This window comes from Grampus griseus, assembly GCF_964374135.1.
Source record: "Grampus griseus genome assembly, chromosome: 11".
Lineage (NCBI taxonomy): Eukaryota > Metazoa > Chordata > Mammalia > Artiodactyla > Delphinidae > Grampus > Grampus griseus.
Genome location: NC_139005.1, coordinates 4,428,964 through 4,442,633, shown reverse-complemented (window position 1 = coordinate 4,442,633; position 13,670 = coordinate 4,428,964).

The following is a 13,670-nucleotide window of genomic DNA, read 5'->3' as shown; positions in this document are numbered from 1 at the left end:
TACTCGACTTTGTCAACCGCTTACATGTTTGTCTTTCCCAGGACTTTCTCTTGACCCTCTGCTACTCTCTACCATCTTCCCTAGGTGATCTCATCCAAACCCATAGCTTCAATTACCTGGTGTCTCCCTTCATGGACAGTTACACGCTGATTAAAATGAAAACTACGAAGCCATGTACGATGTTTATGATGTTATGATCTTGAGTGCCTTGTACACATTTATCTGTACTATAATTACAACCATATACAGACTGAGTTCGTGTAGGTAAAGACTAGAAAGGCAGGTGGTGGGTGAGTGGATACATCCTGTAGTTGGCTCGTCTTCCGTCCTTTGGGAGAGCTGTTGTGTCCTACTCCACGTGGTCCTGGAGAAGCATCAGTCATGGCACTGCCACCACACCACACCACACTGTGGGCTTGTGACCCAGGCTGGCCAATCAGAGGACCCCAATATCTCAGACACAGTGATGAGTTCAAGTCCGACCAATCACCTCTGAGACTTTCCCACCAGCAGGAAGACTGCATCTTCTGACTGGCCGAGAGTGGTCACCTTAACTTCTGGGCAGAGCTTGTCTTCAGAGTGAAGTTAACCATAAAAAGAAGCAAGACTAACGCAGGAGAGGGAGTCTGAGCTCCATGATCTTGTCTGAACTCCTAGATCTTCCTGTGTCTACACTTAGCCCTCCTGATTCCCCAGTCACATAAACCGATAAATGTCCTTTAAACTAGTTGGAACTCAGCTTCTGTCATTTTCAAACCAGAATCCTGACTGTCTTGGGCAAGAGGAAAAAAGTGTTTTTTTATTATTTAGCGTCCTCTCAGTGATGCTGTAACACTGAGTACTTAACCCTCTCCCCACCCCATCTCCCCACACACGCACCCATTGTTGTATTTGATTGAGGGCATAAAGAAGGAGCATGGGTGCAAGGACATCCTTTCCAATCCCTCATCACAGGAATCATGCCAATAGGCCATGTGAATAGAGGGTTTTTTTTTTAAACCTTTATGCATTAAAAAACAACAGTCTTAAGTATTGTACAATAGAAATGCTGTCTCTAATACAAATCACTGGTGGAAAGGAACAGGACACACCCTCTCAGGTCACACAATAGGTGGTAAAATGTTTGTGTTCTCGGGGAAGCAGTTTTTGTTTTGTTGTCCTGTGGAGGCCTTGGACTCCGCTGGCCCAACAACTGCCTCAGGCTTTCCGGAAGCTTCTGCTAGATGAGGCAGCTGGACTTCAGCTGTGTGCTGGACAGAGCCCTGCTGACTACCTGAGTTCTGACCCTGTTTAGTGGCGCCTTCGTTGATTTTGTCTTTAGTCTCTATTTGAAGGATCATCTCTGCCAAAGAGGAGAGAGCAGGAACAAGTAAGTGTTCAAATATGAATGACATTCTAACCGTCCATTAGGCTGTAAGTCATTTGGGGACATCTGGTTGTAATGATACAAAAACAAGTCATGTGTAAAGCACATTCTGTGCGTCAGGCATTATTCTAAGCCCTTTACGCTTACTGGTTCCTTTGATCCTTCCTGCAACCAGAGAGAATAGGCATTATTCTCATTCTCATAAATGGAGAAACTGCAGCACAAAGAGGTTAAGTAAATTGCCCAAGGGCCCACAGCTGGTAAGTGGTAGGGCCAGACTTTATCCCAGGCAGCCTGACTCCAGTGACCGAGTACATAACCATGAGGCTATATTGCATATAAAAGATCCTTGCGTAATTCCATAATCTGATCAAAATTCAAAAGGTAATTATAGGGCTTGCAGAGGAGGACGCATGGAAAGAAAAGGAAAGGAGGGGAATAGGAATTGGAGGTAGGAGAAACACAGAAATTCCTAATGATGAGAGGGCAAAAAAAGAGGAGAACCCAGCCACAACCAAGTTTCCTGAAAGAGGAAAATCCCCAAATTACGAAGTGTCAGGCCAGTAGTGATGAAGCCAGAATAATTAACCAAGGTTGAGCTCAGAGAAATTGGCAGGCAATCCTCCAGAGACGGCTGACCCCCTGGATTATGGAAATAGGACTGGCTATTTGAGGGAGTGTTCCTTGTTTGCCCAAGTGATGTTGCCCTTGAACCTTGCCCTTCCTGGCCTCAGAAGGGAAACAGAGACTGGCTTTCCTCAAGGTCTGAAGCCTGGGCTGTGCTTTGAGGTTCCGCGGCTCATGAATCCAAGCATGCCTGAGGGCCTGGTCAGGGGTCACGCGAAGAGAAGGCTCCCAGCTACACACCAACAAAGCCCAGCATTGGTTAGGGTTTTATTTCCCTTTTTAATAACGAAATATTTTCAAAGAACCTAAATAAGATATAAAAATGGTTCATTTTTAAAGAACCCATTTAAGCTATGTTAAAACTCAAAGATACCATAGAACAGAGCTCATGACATATAATTTTAAAGTACCTGGAGGCAACTGTTGGAAATGATCTTTGTAGAAAATGTATGACAAGCCGAGGAATATCTCACAGCCCAAATTCCGTTACAAGAAATATTAGAGAAAATCGAAACCAGTGGGATTTAGGGTTTAGTAAACTAAGAACATCAAAATGAAGAGATGCTTAATTGTGATTCCCAAACTATGGAATTTGGACCTCCAAGTATATCACAAAGAACATTATAGAACACTAGAATATTAAGATCATGAGGGGACTTGGAGATAATCCAAACTGCCAATGCAGTAACAAGATACACTTGACAAAATACACTTGACCCACCATGGAATCATCTTGCCTTTCTTGAGTAATTTTAGTAACATGGCACTAACTCACAGAACTAGCTATTCCAGTTTTAAAAAACTCCAATTCTTTAAAAGTTGTTCATTTTGATTGAGCCAAGATTCACTTCTCAGGAACTTTTAGCTTAGTAACTTTGACCCGGTCTTAAATTCTACCCATTAGCATCATACAGAATGAGACAACTAATCCATCTTTTATGTCACAACCCTTCAACTATCTGAAAACATTTACATGACTACTAATTATTGATCATATGACATGATCAGTTCCTTCCTAGATAGGAAATCTCAGCTGCTGTCTAACTGGTGTCCATCATGCTGGGAATAGCTACTAACTGCGAGGAGATGGCATTAATATTTCAGACTCATCGAGGTCTAAACAACTCAAGTTCCCAGTTCTTTGTCCAATGAACTGCTGTTAAGCTACACCTCGCCTCTCCTGAACTCCTAGAGTTAGCCTATAAAATCTAGACACAGAACTTTACCTTTATCCCTATTAAATCTGACCCAAAACTTTTAGTCTCTCAAAGACTTGCTAATTAGCCAAATACGAAGTAATAAAACAACAGGCCCTGACAGCATGACTGCCTCCTACAAGATGTGAGCAACCAGCCCTCTGCACTAAAAAGGAGAATAATTTCATTCCTGGCTCTGAGTTTCTGGATTACCCACCTCTGTCTCAGTACTGAGTTTCTGTTACGAGTTAATGGCCATTCATTCTATCGCCTCAGCAAGAGGCTGGGGTGGAGTGGGGGTCATGATGGGGTACAGGATCCTTCTCTGTCTCCATTTTTCAGATGGGTAGCATGACCCCGCAGATGGGAAAACTTTCGGCAGGCCCTGGTGGTTTATTTTCTGAGCTAGTACCTAAACTCCAGATGCACAAATGCCAGAAGAGTAGTATTTTGCTAAAACTACTTCATCCCACTGAAGGAATGAGAGAACATAAAGATATGGTCTTCTAAAACTACTAAACAATTATAGGACTAATACAGCTGGAAGAGACCTTAGGAATACCCCACTCTACAGAAAAGGAAACTGAAGCCCAGAGAGACAATGACTTGTCCAATATCACGTGGCTAATTTATTTGCCACTCAGTGGGGACAGACTTGCATAACCTCTTTAAAATTGGTGACAACAGCTAGTATTTTCTAAATACCTTCTAAACTAGGTACAGTTCTAAGGTGCTTTATGGACTATTGGGGTTTTTTTTTTTTATCAATACTATGACAGGTGAAGTACAGAGCCTACTTTCTAAGATTCAAAATATGCCTATAGATTCTAAAAAGCTGTACATAATAAATGGTTTATAGATCACCCTTTCCCTAGTTCCCTAATATGAGAGGATTTAGACTCTAAATCCTAGGGGAATGGGTGGGAAGGGGTCTGAAACCAGCTTGTACTGGGCATGTATGCAAATAGTTATTGATACAACAGACTCTCTGAAGACCTGGGCTTCAGTCCATGAAGCAGAAAACACTCAGGACTTGCCTACAACCTTGCTTCCAGGCAGTCAGGGCAAGAAGGAAGCAAGCTCGACCCACACGCTGTGTAATCCAGGGCAAGTCACTTAATCTCTCGAGCCTCAGGCTCCACGTCTCAAAACATCAGGTCGTCTGTCCCACTGACCACACAGGATGGACAGTGGAGACAGCAGTCTGATGAGGCAAGAGATAAGAAAGCATCTCGTAGACCCTAAAGATCTATGGTCCGTGTTTATTATGTCCCATGACTGCCTCCCAGCCCCAGACTTTCACCAGCAAACGTGTGGGAAAGTACAGTGTTTAAGAGGAAACCCAGAAGCAAAGACACCCTGACAAAACTCACACCAAACACTTTCTCAGAAAGTCCAGGAAACCGGTGTCGTAGGTTTTCAGCACCATGGTGAGATCCTTGGAATCCGGGTATCTTTTTTTTCCCCTTTTGTTGGTTATATTTTCAGGAAAAACTTTGGAATCTTTAGAGATACAACATTATGTGTTTAGTTCCAGGTGTGAATATGCATTGGTCACATCACAGCTGTTCACTCAAACTTGCTGCTTCTGGGAGTGGTCTCTGCAGCTCTCCCGCCCCCTCACACACAAACACACCCGCAGTCTTAGTTTAAAATAACCACATGTACATTATCCAATGAATACAATTTACTTTTACAAATAACTTCCTACTACTCGGCATGTTCTGAGCCACCAGCTCCTCCTCCTGGAATCAATCAAATGATTTTAATGGTTTAACATTAACCAACGTAAAATAATAGTGACGATGATAATAATAATAGTAAAGTAAACCTGAAGTGACAGAAACGGTCCGCTGTGAACAAAACGCATGTTGTCCATTCTTGGCTTTTCTATGCCCTTGATCCTTCCTCACCCCAAAACGTGAGAATTTGGGACACCCATGGGGAATAACAGCAAAGTCATTTTAGGAGAAGGATTGACTTTCAGAGCTCATGTACAAGCCACACAAGCAAGTTAACCTCATTTCTTATTTTTAGTCGTGTCAAAATTTTGTCCATAGATGGAATGATCAAACTTGGTGGTGGCTTAAGACACTGCTTGGAATGATTTTCTTCAGCCATTTCCACGTATTAAAGCCCTCACCAAATGTATCTTCTGTCATTGCTGAAAAGAAACCCCTGAAGACAGGTCCAAAGGTGGCCTGAGAACACAGTGCAATGCCTTGAAGGCAAGACCATTCGTTTGGACATCTAGGTCGTGGCGAGCATGTTCAGAAAGGTGACCACGTATGCTCACACCTTGTAAATATACATGTGAAAGGGCGGATATGTATATACACACATGCAAAATGGACACATTCCATGAAATTCTCACAAAAACTCGGGTTTCATACAATGGACTTCCTGGAAGGTACATAATGAAATGCTTCTAATTACTTTTGCAATCAATACAATTTGCAGGGCGTCCAACAGAACACCTGCTCTTACTGAATTCCTATAAGAGCCCATGAATGTGTGTATGTGCGTATATACACACATGGGTATCTGTGTGTTTATATAGAAAAAAATGGGCTGGGGGTACTGCATAGGGCATAGGTCCTGTGAACTCCTTTTTGACGGTGGCACCAGGGCTCCCACCTTATCCTAGATTGTCTTTTCATAAATGGTCACAGAAGAATTAGATTCACGGGCTTACAAATAACATAGCTCCTGCAGTCATCTTTATGTAATTGCTTTTCTTGTACAAGTTTTTCCTACCTCTCTGACCTTCCCCAATATCTCCTTATTCTTCCCACCTCCTCTTGCTGTCTGGAGCACCTACGTATCTTGCTACCTTTGAAGAAACAACTTTCCTCTTAATTAAGGGTATTAACTAGGAGTGGCTGGGGGCTGAGGACCTGTTGGCAGCCCAAACCTGGGGAAGGGAGAGCCAAGAACTTAAGTGGATATAGTGTTTCCAAACTCGCCTCATCATAAGCTGCTGTAAAAAACATACAGACTTCTGAGTCCCACCTCAAACACACTATACCATAGGAGGATCCTGGGGATTAGCACTTTTCCCAAGAACCCAAATGATTCTTATAATCAAATAAAATTTGGGAAACACGGATGAGGATGCAGCTCCCAATAACGTCCTTTCTTACGCAGGAAGGGAAGATGTGTGCTTTTGCTACCAAAATCACATTCGGAAGCTTAGTGCTGATGGTAAAAATCGGGTACTCTATGAAAGGGACATGTATCTGTCTTTGGTACCCTCTTACCAAAATGCCTATATTCCCTTCCTTTTGATTCCCCCAAGTACAATCTCTTGAGTTCAGGGTTATAGGCTTGAGATGTGACTCTTCCCACATTGTCTTTGTCTAGCAGGAGGGAACACCAATGCTCCTACTTGTCTTTCCCTAAGTCCTTTGAAATCCAAAAGGCTGAATTAAAAGTGGTGGATGGGAAAAGGACATCTGGGGTTAAGAGACCAGTTCCATTGCCCCATGCATAAGTTATACCAGCGAGTCAGCCAGTTGCTCTGCTCTGGTATGGGACTGACCAATCCGAGTGGACGACAGTCTTGGCATTGGAGGGGGATCCTGGAGGACCTTTTCTTGCCAGACCTTAAAATTTTAGTTTCTGGATCGTGGGCTCAGGGCTGTGGCTTTTTAACCAACTGGTACAGAAACAGACTACATTTTAACCCCCAGGTGGCTGAACCAATATATACCAACTGCCCATCAACATGACTGAAACACTTTCGTCCAGGAGGGTCCCCCAGGGTGGTGTTTTTTGACTTTCTTATTGATGGGACAAGATGTGGAGAGAAATTATGATTTGTCTACCCATTTTGAGGCCACCGTTGGGTGAAAATAAGAGGCAGGAGGGCTGGGAACGACAGTGTGAGCCTGTGAACTAAGCTGACGACAATGTCGTTCCGGATGGCAAGGAGCCCGTCTGTGGAGCCCTCGTTCCTCACATCTGGCTTCACTCCACTTGGCTGACATTAGGGCCACTACGGCTTTTTGTACACAGGAATCCCTTAGCAAAGGGATTTTAGATCTGGGACTGGCTTCATCTTCTGGTTCACAGTGGCTCAGAAGCCCTGCCCGAGTTGGACTTCATTGATCCCCAGGTCCGTCCTGTACAGCACAGCTTGGCTTGAAAGACAGAGGATCATAAAATCCAGGGTCTGGGAACTGGGATGGGGGGCGGGTGCAGCATGGAGACTGTGGATGAAGCTTCATTCCAGCAATTAGGCAGATGTCCTATACAAAACTGACAAGCCATAGCTGACAGCCCTTGCTTACCCATTTTATACCAAAGTTGCAATGAATCTGGAATAGTGAGGGACTGGGGGATTAGGAGAATTTCAGCAGGGAAGAATAAGGCTCCATTAATGATAAACTGTAGCAATGGAATTTTCCACTGTTCTTGCAAAGACGCTTCTGCTCTTCGATTTCCTTCACGGTGCGTAGTGCGAGCGGGCAGGCAAGCTGCCAGGGGAGGTGGGGAGAACTGTTAGGAGAGGGTAGAGTTCTAATCTTTTGGGGTTTCAAGATCTGCTGGTAGGCCTTCTGAGCAGGAACCTGGTCATTCTCGGCACCTTCACTGCCGAGACCTCGCTCCCAGTGACTGCCCCACCCATCTCCATCATGCCCCTGGTACCATGGCTCAGCATCTTTTTACTTTTCTGAAAGAAACCTCTAAGCGCAGCCTGCCTTTTGGGGTGTGGCCAGAGGAAGAGCATCATATGGGGTGTAGGGCATGGAAGGTGTCTTCCGGGGCTGGGAAACCTCATCAGCTACAACAGGAAAAAGAGAGTCAGACCTGGGACTCACCAAAGAACGTCTGTCTCCCGGAGGCCGTCTGGATGAAGTGGGTCGGTGGCAAGCCCAGCACCTTCAACAAGGACAAAGCAGTGGATTCACTCCTCTGGAGTCACACATTCCAAGACTGTTAGACCTGGGTGGGACTTCAGCTAAACGTTGTCTTCTACAGATAAGGACCCAGAATATTAAGCGATAACCTCAAGCCAGTGGCAGAGCAGGTCCAGAGCCTGAGACTTGACTCCTGATCCAGGGCCGTTTCAGTACCCCGAGCACTGACACCACCCACATTATTCTAAACAGACATCAGCACCTACTAGACAGGCCACTCGTGATAGCAGGCAGATCACACTGTCCAAGCAAGTAAACCCGTGCAGCTGCGGACCACCCCTGAATTAAGGAGTGACACATCCCAGCTCAGAGCATGGGAAGGGAGGAAAGGAAAAGGAGATGGAAATCACCAGATGGGCATCAGACCACGATATGACAAAGTATCTTCTGAAAAGACAAGGGTAACACCTGCTTGGTCACCTTTCCCCACTGCCACCTATAGGGGTGCACACAGAAGAGAGAAACGACAGGTGTCCCCCTCAGCTCTGGGCCCCTGTCCTTGCAGCCAGGTTCCCAGGTTGTCCCTTCATGACCCTGCCCTCCTGTTCCTGAGTCGCGCTGACTGAGGTCAGGAGGAAGCTGCAGTTCAGGGGCAGCAGGAACCTCCACCCAGATGCCATGCCCTCCATTGGAGGAGCAAATTGGAGGATTGGCTCAGGGATGCTTCACTGAATCGTCCATCATCAACCTTAGAAGCCATGGACTCTGGTCCCCTCATCTTACAGAGATCCAGACCAGGGAAGTGACTTGCCAAAGAGGAGGACCAGCCTCCGGGTTTACTGATTTCCAGGGCAGTGTCCATCCCACCATAGCTATCATTTATAGCTACTGCTAACTAAATTAGTGGAATACTTTATTATCAGTTTCAACCATAAGATGAATCTCTACGTTAATTCCCAAGGATGTATGTGTCTCCCCAACCAACCTTTAACTTTAAGACAATCTAGAAAATGGGGATTTGGGATGAATGGATAGATAGGTTGAGAGAGAGAGGAATTAGATACGTCTTCGTTCAGAGTCAAAATACCTTTGTTCCCTGGGGAAATCCTAAAATGTGAAATTTCCAATTTTTAGGATTATTTTCTCCCATGTCATCTAATTTGGTATAACAAGATGCCTTTAGGTAAAAGAAGAGCAGGTATAATGAATAACCATGTGAGAGTCTTGGTAAAGTCTTTTCATGGCACGATATTCTTGCCAGAAAGTTAAGATGGTAAGTAACAACTGAACAGTGCACAGATTTCAATGGGTGTCATGTCAGCCTGGTTTTTAGATTCTTTGGAATATATTTGAAAGACCGGTATAACAGTTTTATTTTAAATGTCACTATTCACAATACGCTGGAAGTTACATCCTTTGCAGTTACTTACATTTATGATAAAAAGGTTAGATGTCGACTCAAAAGTGTACATAATTTCAAAACATCCAACCCTGTCCCGTAAACAGATGCAGGCCATTGCCCTAGAGCGAGTCCGATGCAGCCTGGAGTCTGAGAGCGGAAGTTACCCCTCCCGAGGGCATCGGTTGGAAGGCAGCCGGGTCCGCCTCACCTCCATGATGCAGGCTAGCTGCTCCACCTCGTTCTCCCCAGGGAACAGGGGGGTAGCCCGTGTACCGCTCGGCCATGATGCAGCCCAGGCTCCACATATCAATGGCTATGTTGTAGGGATGGCCCAGGATCACCTCTGGGGATCGGTAGAACCGGCTTTGGATGTAGGCGTAGACTGCAGGGGAAAGAAAGAGAAACCTCACGTGGAAATCTCCTCTCCAGAGCACGCGGCTCCACATACCTGCCCAGGCGGGGGTGGACGATAATTAATCAAGAACCCCCCCTACCCCCGACTTCTTTTCACTCTCCGGGCTTTGCAGGGAGAAGGAAGTACAAATGGTCAGCACTTATGAGTCCCATCTCACATCTAATCTCATCACATCCTCAGAGCAACCTGATTATCATGAGGGGTCCTTAGCCTCACGTTACTGATAGAGAACTCTAAAGTAGGCATTGTTCTAGAGAAGTAAATTTGTCAGGCAAGCTTTCAAAAAAGAAAACATAAGACGCATATAAAGCTAAGTTTTCCAATTGTCTGATTAATCTGGGGTAGACGCTCTCTGAAGTATTGCGATTTGGCAAGGGAAGACGTGTATGAAAGTTGAAAAAGAAGCGTGGAAAATGCATAATGTAAAAATGTATATTCCATATATTATGTGCATTGTGTTACATAAAGTATAGAAAGAAAAGTTCAACAAAATCTCAGCAGACGAGGATGTACAGAGGATATTTAGTATTGCAGGCAGTCTAGATTTTACAGAGGAGGAAACTGAGGTTGGAGAAATGGGACATTACAGGTATTTGCAAATGCTGTTAACTGGTTACCTAGATGGGGGCAGGGCAAGGGATTTTGTAGTCACTTCTCTGTTGTTTGACTTGGGTACAGTAAGGATGTAATAATTTTTAGTGATTTAAAACAAAGATTTAATAAAAATGACTTTGTACCCTGTCTGTTTCCAAAATGGACATGAGGCACTTTGCAATCAAAGTACGAATATACAGGAAAGATTTTTTAAATGAATTTACATGACAGAGGAAGACAAATACAGTATGATTTCACTTACATGTGGAATCTAAAAAACAAGTGAACAAACAAAAGGAAAGAGAAATGTCTATTTAGGTCTTCTGCCCATTTTTGGATTGGGTTGTTTGTGTTTTTGATACTGAGCTGCATGAGCTGCTTGTATATTTTGGAGATTAATCATTTGTCAGTTGCTTCGTTTGCAAATATTTTCTCCCATTCTGAGGGTTGTATTTTTGTCTTGTTTATGGTTTCCTTTGCTGTGCAAAAACTTCTAAGTTTCATTAGGTCTCATTTGTTTATTTTTGTTTCCATTTCTCTAGGAGGCGGGTCAAAAAGGATCTTGCTGTAGTTTATGTCAAGAGTGTTCTGCCTATGTTTTCCTCTAAGAGTTTTATAGTGTTTGGCCTTTATATTTAGGTCTTTAATCCATTTTGAGTTTATTTTTGTGTATGGTGTTAGGGAGTGTTCTAATTTCCTTCTTTTACATGTAGCTGTCCAGTTTTCCCAGCACCACTTATTGAAGAGGCTGTCTTTTCTCCATTGTATATTCTTGCCTCCTTTATCAAAAATAAGGTGACCATGTGTGCGTGGGTTTATCTCTGGGCTTTTTATCCTGTTCCATTGATCTATATTTCTGTTTTTGTGCCAGTACCATACTGTCTTGATTACTGTAGCTTTGTAGTATGGTCTGAAGTCCAGGAGCCTGAATCTTCCAGCTCCATTTTTCTTTCTCAAGACTGCTTTGGCTATTCGGGGTCCGTTGTGTTTCCACACAAATTGTGAAATTTTTTGTTCTAGTTCTGTGAAAAATGCCATTGATAGTTTGGTAGAGCTTGCATTGAACCTGTAGGTTGCTTTGGGTAGTATAGTCATTTTCACAATGTTGATTCTTCCAATCCAAGAACATGGTAGATCTCTCCATCTGTTTGTATCATCTTTAATTTCTTTCATCAGTGTCTTATAGTTTTCTGCATACAGGCCTTTTGTCTCCTTAGGTAGGTTTATTCCTAGGTATTTTATTCTTTTTGTTGCAATGGTAAATGGGAGTGTTTCCTTAATTTCTCTTTCAGATTTTTCATCATTAGTGTATAGGATTGCAAGAGATTTCTGTGCATTAATTTTGCGTCCTGCTATTTTACCAAATTTATTGTTTAGCTCTAGTAGTTTTCTGGTAGCATCTTTAGGATTCTCTATGTATAGTATCATGTCATCTGCAAACAGTGACAGTTTTACTCCTTCTTTTCCGATTTGAATTTATTTCTTTTTCATCTCTGATCGCTCTGGCTAAAACTTCCAAAACTATGTTGAATAATAGTGGTGAGAATGGGCAGCCTTGTCTTGTTCCTGATCTTAGTGGAAATGGTTTCAGTTTTCCACCATTGAGAACGATGTTGGCTGTGGGTTTGTCATATATGGCCTTTATTATATTGAGGTAAGTTCCCTCTATGCCTTTCTGGAGAGTTTAGCATAAATGGGTGTTGAATTTTGTTGAAAGATTTTTCTGCATCTATTGAGATTATCACATGGTTTTTATCCTTCAATTTGTTAACATGGTAAAAGCAGGAAAACTAAATAGTTGAATGACAGCAGCATCACCTGGAGGAATATACAGTCTGGTCCATGGAGGAAACAGACATTCATAAAATTTTTTTAAGGAGCCAAGTTGATTTTCAGTCTTCAAGGACAAGTAGAAATTAGCAATGGAAAAAAGGCAAATAAGAACCATCTGAAGACCTGGAGCCATGGGTACTAGCACCCAGTGTGGTGTGGCGGGGGGTCAAAGGTGAACGTGGGCAGCACGCGACAAGGTTGAAGAAGCGGACGGGGCCAGCCTGACTCGAAATAGCTTGTGAACTAAACAGGCTAAGGGGTATGTGTGTGGATTTTAAGCAGAGGGGTGTTCGGGCTCAGATTTTATTTTAGGAAACTCCCTCTGGCTAGAGTGGCTTGATGGGTAGGCCCGAGTAGGTTACCAGTCAAGGCAAGGACGCCAGTTAGTAGTCAGAGTAAAGGCAGCAAGTGGAAGGAGAGAGCAGTTTTGAGAAACGCAGGAAATGGACTAGAGCTTGCTGAACGATGTGAAGGGTGCAAGTGCCTGAGGCACCTCAGCTGACTGACGGTGATGCTATTTACTAACAGAAAATATAGGAGGGAAAACGCCTGGGGAGGGGGAGACGTTATTGATTCAGTGATGACTTACGTCAAATGATCAAGTGGTCTGTGTCAGGAGCAAGGTCTGGGCTTAAAGATCCTGACTTGGCAGTCACCGTCACACTGGTGACCACTGAACTTGAAGTTGCCCAAGCTTTGAAAGAAAAAAGGACCAGGGGGGAAAAGAATGGAATCTCACAGAATATGGTATGGTAGTGAGAGCTGTGGGTGTAGGTGACACAAAAGATTAGCAAGCCACAAACAATGAAGAGAGGCAGGGAGGCAGGGAGAAAAGTACAAAAGAATGGTGTCATACGCGCCCAGAAATAAAATGTACTAAGCAGGGTATAATGAATAGGGTCTATAAGATACGGTGAGAAAGTGCACCCTGGGTTTGGCAACAGAAAGGTCATGAGTGCTTTCTGCAAGGCCAGTTTTGACGCACATTAAGGTAATTTTCAGTGGAAAGTACTAATATCAATAGCATAGAGAAAACAGGTTCATCAAGCTCGTCCAGATGACTAATTAATGATATTAGTACTAACACAGGGTAGGCTCTTAATAAACGTTTATTGTTAAACTGCCGCACACAGAGTACCTCAATACCGTGTCCCTGGGAAACATGTTTCCAAGAAGGGGTGGGGCGGGGTAGGTAAGGGTGTAAGACAGTAGAAAATATATACTCGATAAGAAAAAATATATATAATAGCAGTAGGATCATAATTCCTACATAAAATCATCACTTTAATCACAATTCTAAATACTTATCTTCACATTAACATAGATATTTCATTAACCAAGAAGAACTGAGCTAAGTATTATGTATTTTTTAATG